Consider the following 9,516-nt stretch of genomic DNA (forward strand, 5'->3'; position numbering starts at 1 on the left):
TTTCTGAAGGTATATTCTATTCTCCCTCCTTCGACCATAGGCGGAAACAATATATCCACCCTGATTCCACCCCGAAATCCACCTTTATTTTTTACAGTGTACGGTTATTTACACCAGCCCTATCTTTTATGACGGTAGAAACCTATTGATACGTTTCTACATTAGATAACAGGGTCACGATTTTTTGGTTACGCGACTTGACTTGAGTCATGTTTTTCAAATGCGTTAAGTAACTCGACTCGACTCGGGTCAATTTGTGTTGGTTGGTATGGGGTTTTTATTGGTGCCCGGCTACTGTGGTCTTGTGCACCAGGCCGAAAGTTTGATTAGAACAAGACTTCTAAATTATTCGTTTCGATAGGAGTGCAAATTCTATAATAGGTGTTGCAGTGAAAGGGCTAGTAAGAATTTCTGATTATAGAATGATAACGCCATGGGTCCTTGCAGCTTCGATGACATATTGTCTGTTAGTTGAGTATCTCGGACATTTTAGCAGGATATGTTCCACTGATTCAGGCTGTGCGCACAGTTCACATAATCCATTTTCATGGCATCCGATCCTGTGCAGATGTTCGCTCAACCCGCAATGGCCAGTTTGGAGTCGGATCAAGATCGATGACTCACGACGTGAGAGACAAGAAATTCCGCGAGATTTAGCTTTAGTGCGTATGAGGCCTTGGTATTGCGAGTCTTCGTTGACTGGTTCAGACTTCCACTTATTCCAGCAATGGTCAGTAACGATGGATTTGCATTCTTTGGGAGTTGGACTGTGGGTCTGAGCGATGTCAGGACTTTCGTTTCGACTAACGGCCCCTGTGTCCTGGAATCCAGATAAAGGTGACCCGTATTGAACGCCCAGAAAGGCTCCTGTAAAGCATAATGATATCGGAAACAATCTGACTATCACGTTGTCGAGATTGCAGAGCGAGTAGGGCACTTAGACTATCCGATAGTATAGCCATGTTTGACTGATCTGGACACTCGCTACGCGCCCAATTTAGGCTATTCAGAATCGCAATAAGTTCTGTTGAAAAAACTGATAGATTCCCATCCAAGGCAATGCGGGAATCGACTCCGAGTCCTTTTACGTGGAAACCTGCTACCGTATCTAATTTTTGTTTTCGATCCAACAGTAAATATTTGTATATAAGAACCATATTTAGAGAGAATATAGCGGTTGGATTCAAACTTGATTACATCAGGGTGTTGTATGTTGGATATGATCGATTGCAAGTGCGTATCGACGGTGTAACATGGTTTTCCATTCCATGGAGCGTCGGGATAAGGATTATATTCTGCTATTTTCAAGTCTTTTATGCCCTCGTTCAACCTTGTGAGCATATTAAAAGTTCCGAATCGAAATGAATCTGGAAAAATTTCATGCCAACTCTGCTCTGTTAGCGGTGTACAATGTACATGGGTGGTTTTCGATTGCCATGATGTGGCAGCGATAGTTGAGACATGCTTGCAGATGTCGCAAGTGCATAGGCAGTTCATGACACGAGTGCTGTAATGCATACGATGGTGTACTCGACATAGCACCACTGCATATTCTCAGCGCTTTGTTCTGAAGCAACTGTAGCGCTTTCAATATGTATTTTGGTGAGAATAAATACGCCTCAATACCATATTCCATAACTGATCTTATCAAAGTTGTGTATGCGATCATAAGGCAAGACTTCGAGGCACCCCAGACAGTACCAGCCAATGCCCTTAATACATTGAGCCGTCTTGAGCACTTTGCGACTACCATACGCGAATGTGGACCATAGTTGAGTTTTGCATCATATGTCATCTCTAAATATTTAAACTCTCGTTCTAAGCGCAATTCGACCTGTCCAATAAGTAAATTGATATTAGGGTACTTGCGCTTTCTCGTGAACAACACACTGGCCGACTTTTTAGCGTTAATTTTGAATCCCCAGTAATGGCACCACTTCTGAATGGAGTTGAGCGAGGCTTGCGCGTTTAAGGCTATATCACAAGCGTTTAGTCCGATATCCCAAATCCATACGTCATCTGCAAATACAATGATGTTAGTCGAAAGGTCATGAGGGAAGTCATTGATCATGATTGCAAACAAAGTCGGAGACAACAAACTTCCTTGTGGAATACCATTATCGAGTGCAAACGTGTCTGATAAGGTGTTACCGAGACTAAGGGTGGAGCCCAATTCTTCTCCTCAACTAAGTAATGCTTAAATGCGTATCTCCACTCAACTAAGTATCGATCGATACTCAGCGTTGAGTGCGCGCCAATTCTCTCAACTCAGTTGAGTATCGATTTCCAGGCGTCATTTTCCGAAGTTGTGTTGCCAGATTTTTTTAGCCTTGAACCAGACACGCGTGAACGATTTTGTCATGACAACGAGACGCTTTCCTCGTTATTTCGTCACAAAACTTACTTACGTATACGTCGATCTCACTGATTTACCTTATCAATACCCTTTGAAGATGGCCCATTAGAAATATTAGAAGTCCTTGAAGATACCCACAACGTTCCATTGCCCCACAGAAGTATATTCGCAAGATGCCACAAACCCATTCGAAATCTATCAAGTTAAAGTTTCACAACAGGCCACAATAACGTCAGTGCAGGCCTCTAAGAACAAAATGCGTCGATATCGTGTAAATAAATGTGTAAATTCGTGTAAATGCACGAATCACTTAGCTCCTCTACCATTAAACTTTGCCATATCCACTCTACATTTTCTCCCTGATATATTCAGCATTTTTTTGTTTCCAAAAGCTTATTGCTGGTCTGTTGACGGGGAGTCTCGTCTGAATTTTGAAAGGCCTGAAGGTATAGTGACTCCATCCCAACACGGATATCACCAAGAATTCTATCAGTTCAGGTTCAAAATGCTGCATCGTCTTAATTGTGAGAGGAGCATTCGTAAAGTGCCGGCAGCGTTGAATTCAATCGCTAGCAGCAGCCCAAAACTTGTCGGTTTTGCTTGACGATCAACCTTTGTCGCCATTTCTGTATTTATAAATTTCAAATGGCAGTTGACATGCCTTACGGTATGTATAATAAAATTTTATGGAACAAAATCCACCAAAGCGCACTCATTCACTCAACGGAACTTGACGCTAACGAATTCATACAGCAGAAGTTACCATTCCGGTAAATCGAGATACCGTACAAGAAGCCGAAATGGTACAGCAGGCGACACTGATTTCATCCGTTCAGCAGAAAGCAATAGAGTACCGTACCGGTGTCCGGTATTTCGGTATTTGGCGAACCCCGCAGCGACTGTTGCCTAAAATGCCTACAGTTGGCTGCTCGACCGCAAAAATTGACACTTAAGTCTGGTGGTCCGCTGACTTAGATTTGAGTGCCGATTCGAACGCATTTGAGTGTGAGTATACTTTTTGGCGCGAGTTGAGTAAAAAATTTGCTGCTGAGTAGAGAATCGCTACTCAGTAGAGAAATTGGTCTCGGCCCTAAGTACATTAAATTCCCAGGAACAGGCCGCTGAAACTGAAACTGACCTAAGGGTGTTGGAACACAATCAGGCCGTGGCAATGAACTCTGCCATTGGCAGACATTTAGCTCAGCATGCTACTTGCGCAAAAAATTATAGTGACGACAGATTCTCAATTTTGGGTAGAGGTCGCACACTTTTTCACTTTTCCGCGCTGGAATCGACATCCATTAAGATCCATCAACCGCGCTTATGCCAGCAGAAGGAACGTTTGCTTCAGCTAAAAATTGGCCACTAGCTGCGCTCTCGGTTTGTCTGCACTTGATGTTGTTTTGTTTCTATGACGTCACAATTGACTGTATGCAATGTAGTTATATGCAAGTTATTGAAATTCTCTTTATGCCGACGATTACCCCTGAACATTGTTGGCTCAAAAAGCTTCGGGCAATATATTCATTACCGAAATTCGTGTCATTAAGACGAGAAAGGGTCTTACGAGAGTGTGATAGTGGAGCTGCGTAAGTGTGGGGTGTTTGTATGATAACCGTGCGAATTGTGAACATGATGAAACTTGTTGCGTTTGTAGCAGGATTATCCACGGGATAATACAGTTGTCGGTTTCTAGCGGGTAACAATAATACTGTTCGATTGATAGCATAAAAAACACGCTGAATATGGCTGATCTCTAACGATAAGTACCTCAAAAGACGCGCTACCAGGTCAGTGGAGGTGAAATCTTCTCGAACGAGAGTTTGAAACTTGGTATCAAAAGGAAAAAGTCTGCAGATATATAAGCAATTAAAATACATTAGGATTGGAACACTGAAGATAATATCACCGTATTGGTAGAACTGAGCTAAAGACCATGTTGGGCAATCTTCATAGATGGAACGCGCCAAAATCGCAAACATATGCCGATATCCTAAAATCCCTCGAGGAATCGGCTGTCTACAGTTTCACAATTCGCAAAGAGGAACGCGAACAGTTTTGATCACAAAGCACGATTCACCATTAACCGACGAATTCCAGACAAAACCTCTTTGCCCGCGACCGTGTTAGGGGTCCGCGCTGTGACGTATATCGATAACGTAAAGGCGGTCAAGTCTGGCAATTGCGGTACCCTGTTCCAGAGCAGGAAGAAAGACGAGTCTAAAGCAATCATTGGGAAATTGCTTCTCGACACCGAATATTCATACAACTTATGGGATAAAAATTGTAGAGATCACGTGACTGCGATCGTTTTGAAAGCGATGGAATGAGAAGTGTGGGAATTTATTTCAAAGCAGCAATTTCTGAAATTCGTTGAACGCGTGCGTATGGAAGACCGCCATAACGGCCATCCTCGCATTCTATTTCAGTACACTTTTGCACCTGTCAATCAGTATTTCCGTCGTGTTCCTGTTTGCAATAACTATCTTATTGACTCTACATGACAGCGCAATGCTGCTGGCCTCATCACTTATCTCGCTTACCATGATCGAATCGTGCGTTGAAAGTTGCGCACCTCTGAAATTCCACATCTCATTTTAAAGTGTGGATTTATATACTATATTAATGTGCAATAATTTGGACAATTATTCTTTGTGATAAATATTCTAACACCGTTTCTTTGAAATAAAGAAAAAGGTAATTGTTGAACCTATCTTTGTTCAATGTGTGTGGGAGAAGGAGGCTGTAATTGAGCCGAAATACAAGGTTGAACAAGCACTCTGGACCTGCTATCGTATGCTATCGTATGAGTTGAGCCCAGTTTTTGATATTACCTAGACCAGGGGTGGGCAAACTTTTGAGCTCGCGGGCCGCATTCAACATCTGAATCCATTCGCGGGCCGCACTGTATAAAATTGGGATTATAAACCAAAACGCAATATTGATATTTGATTATATAGTGAGGACATGGAGATAATACAGTTATGCTAATTTAAAACAAACCAAACAAAACATTGCATTGATGATATCGTACACGCGTCAGAAACATATATAGTGGTGAGATCTCATAGGTTGTAGGACCTCAATAACCAATTTGTCAAAACTATAGAGATCAAAGTCGGTTGAGCCGATTGTTAGAACAGGATTGAAATTTAAATCTGAGAGAAGCGATCTGCTCATTGATTTACCAATTCCACTTTTGGTTCAGTTCCAGGACACACAATGCTGACAGCATCCATGTTAGCATCAAACACGCTTCTACTATGTGTGGATAAAATATAAATACCCCAATTATACGCATACAGACAACGAACCTACCTAAGACACGCCCGAATCGTTTTTTATCAGCACAACACTGAAATTATTAAAAATGGAGTGGCCAATCTGAAATCCCTCTCGTGATCCAAATTATTTCAATCTCGTTGCAGCTAACTCGCTGTGATATTAAGTATTTTCCTTGGATCAGTGGTTCCCAAACTTTTTAAGACAATTATGGTGGTGAAAGATCTTGCGCCCCCTTATCGTCATATCACAAAACGCAACCAGGTTGCTAGCAAACCTAACGGGTAGTTTGATGGCATGGAAGGTTACGACTGTGGATCAGAGATTTGTAGATGTAATTCAGACTATAGACAGAGCAATATCATTGAACTGGATGTAAATCGCGCGGAGCGCGAAAATTTTTTCGGTCAAGCGCAGCTTAGCGCCTCCCTTCAGATGCTTTCACGTCCCCAGGGGGGCGCGCTCACCAGTTTGAGAATAACTGTCTTAGAATTATCATGGTGGAATATACTAATAAAAAGTTAATCAAGTCACTGCAATAATTCGATTTTTAGTACCCATTTTATCAATATTTTTAAAAAGTTTTTTCAGACTCTCGCGGGCCGCACAGAACGGTGTTGCGGGCCGCATGCGGCCCGCGGGCCGTAGTTTGCCCACCCCTGACCTAGACCATATTCCTCGATAAAACATGTTTCCGGCATTTTTTTTTACCTTAAGTGTCGTTTAAAAATGCCATTTAAACAATCATTCGTTATGATACATATTCTAACACAGTTTAATTGAAGTAAAGCGAGACTTATATGTATTGAGACTATCTTTGTTCAATATGCTTGGGAGAAGAATGCTACAATGATCCCAATGATGTGTTGATTGATTTAGTCAATTTATGTGCAATAATGTAAACAATCATTCGCTTTGATACATAATCTAACGCAGTTTCTTTGAAATATAGCGAAAGTTATATATTTAAACTATCTTTGTTCAATGTGTTTAGTGGAGGATCGCTATAATTAAGCCGAATTACAAGGTTGAACAATCACTCAGGCCTGCTATGTGCTATCGCAGGACCCAAGTCCCTATTATCTGCTGGGAAAGATACTTTTTTCATTTGGTAGTTGATAAACGATAGATTCTTACCTTTACAATGCGTTGATTTTCGTGTGAACAACGCGGTGAAGGCGAGAACGATTTAGAACGGTGTCTCTTAACCTTTACTAACCCGCGGAACACTCAGGCAAACCTTCAGGCCTTCGCGGAACCTCAACATTTCGTTGAGTCATGAAAACTATAATATACCACAATACACATCTAACTGCACCTCTAATACATGAACATTGATTACTGGTACACAAATGACCTGTGCATAAACAGAGCGTTAAAAGATCACAACCATAAAATGTAATTTTCATACAGAACGAAAACATTACAATGAATAACTGATGCAATTCAATGTGACTTCTGTTCCCAGTCAGATACCAGTTCGGAAGGGCGAGGCTTTACTTTGGAAATCGTGATCAGATGTTCAGTAGGAACTCAACAGCGTGATACTAATTGCTTAATTGCCAATGAACTTATACATATCGGGATGACATTGTCATTTCAAGAAAACTGGGTCTCGATTTGGATTTTGCGAATGTAACCTACTCGACTAAGACTGCCAAGTATGTCAAGAAAATGCGTAGAGTAAAATGCTGTTGTTGATGTTTATTTAAAAAAATCGCTTATCACCTGTTGGTCTGTAGCACCACGGTCAATAATAGCGTAAGAAATGAAATGCAGACAATAAAGGCGTAGGCCTACGTGTTGGATAGAAGAAATCATATTTAAAAATAGCTTTTCAGCAAATCGAAAAATTATCAAGGCCAGAAAAAGGAAATTTTGAAAAATAAAGATTTCACAGCCATTCGCAAATTACAATTGCAGGACAACACAAATTCAATTGTGAAAGGGATGATTTGGTCCCCGGTAACGAAAATTTCAAGGCGAAAATCAACATTCAATCCATCAAATTTAGCAATGAGGAAAGTACGAAGAAAATCAAAATTTGAGCAGTAATTCACAAAGTACATATCTATATAGGCTGTGAATATGAACGATATTTGTATATAAATTCAATATATATACCTAGTATTTATAGATTTCAATACAACATCCATTGTAGCAGTATATTTATTTAACTCGAAGACTTTTCGGGTGCCTCTTTTCAAGAGTTATCGGCACACTGAAGGGATTTAAACAGATTGAAAAGCAAAACCAAAAAGGCAAAGTATGACGCAACAATCAAAATCACAGACCATGAAATTCGCATTGTATCAATGGCAACAATAACAAACTACGAAGTATACGGACATACGGTCCTATAGTAGCAACACAATTTGTAAATAAACAATTACACGCACGGAACAACACGCACTAATGAGAAATTTGTAGGTTATAGAGGAAATCTTTCTGTCTACATAAAATAGGTTTGCTCAACTGAATAATAGTAGACTCCAACACTTTTAAATGAAACACAGAACTACCACGCGCAATGACAGTGAACATATTGTCATCATAGTGCTGTGCACAGGCAAGGTTTTCGCTCAGATGCTGACCGATTGACGAAGCATATGCTTGGTAATCATCATAGCAGTCTGTAACCTCTATAACCTACAAATTTCTCATTAGTGCGTGTTGTTCCGTGCGTGTAATTGTTTATTTACAAATTGTGCTGCTACTATAGTACCGTATGTCCGTATACTTCGTAGTTTGTTATTGTTGCCATTGATACAATGCGAATTTCATGGTCTGTGATTTTGATTGTTGCGTCATACTTTGCCTTTTTGGTTTTGCTTTTAAATCTGTTTAAATCTCTTCAGTGTGCCGATAACTCTTGAAAAGAGGCACCCGAAAAGTCTTCGAGTTAAATAAATATACTGCTACAATGGATGTTGTATTGAAAGCTATATTCAAGTTCTGTACCACGAACCAGCTATTTTAATATTTATAGGGTTACCATATTTTGGGAATCTGAAAATCTGCTGACTTACAATACCGGAAAAAATCCGGAAAAGTTGGTAGATTTATTGCGATTGTGTAGTTGGTTGACTAAGAAAAAGGTCAAATGTCTGACTCAACTCCCAAAAGACCCGCCGGGCCGTTACTTGAATACTGATTTCCTATACCTCAGTTGGATTTTAACGTTTAGGCAACCAAAATTTCCAAAAAAGAGGACATTTAGGCGTCCTCGTAGGACAGTTTCAAAAATGTCAAAAATAATGACAAATCCCCTGAAAAGAGGACGTGTGGTTAACCCCATGTATTTAGCTTAATTCTATCGCATCTTTGACAGGATTCACTCTGTCGATATTTCTCTTGAGCATTATTTCAACTCTATTCACAATGAGGTTGGCCCAATCCACATATTGCGCCATCCCATCTAGTCTATTGTCAAGATCTGCCTTACTCTATGTAGCATTCGGGTAAGTTCCACGAAATGGTCCTCAATCAAATATACTTTCAATTGAGATATACAGGAAATTCTTGCGTAATATCGGTAAATAAAACACATATCCATTTGCATTGTTTCGGGAATTCGGAAACGATTGAGTTGTGAAGGAACCGCAAGGTTATTGATTCATTACCACCGAATGTCCAATTGTTCATGCTATGACGGAGTCCGATCAACTATGGCGGGAAAGTCACGGAAACCAGTTTCACCATTGAGCCGTCGTTAGAGTGACTTGGATTGTCATTTTGCACAGGACCTAACGGTCTCGGGGTTGACGCTCTATCACTATGCTATCTAGTAGTTTTCACACGATTACAACGCGGCAAATTAGCGCAAATGTTTCTCATGAAGGGTTTTTATAAACTCCAACTAGCCTATAACTCGATTT

At 40.5% G+C, this 9,516-nt stretch overlaps 1 long non-coding RNA gene across 1 annotated transcript; it reads right to left on the reverse strand.

Annotated features, from left to right (window-relative positions):
* Window positions 1–105: 105 nt before the first annotated feature.
* LOC145437425 (uncharacterized) lies at window positions 106–8,611 on the reverse strand. The gene is made up of 3 exons (XR_013914660.1): window positions 6,776–8,611; window positions 4,127–4,207; window positions 106–2,019 (listed from the first exon to the last, which is right to left on the reverse strand). It is a non-coding gene; the product is annotated as an uncharacterized LOC145437425 (long non-coding RNA).
* Window positions 8,612–9,516: the final 905 nt, after the last annotated feature.

Source organism: Botryllus schlosseri, chromosome 4 (assembly GCF_051294905.1).
Source record: "Botryllus schlosseri isolate E-star chromosome 4, Bs_hap1, whole genome shotgun sequence".
NCBI classification, from domain to species: domain Eukaryota; kingdom Metazoa; phylum Chordata; class Ascidiacea; order Stolidobranchia; family Styelidae; genus Botryllus; species Botryllus schlosseri.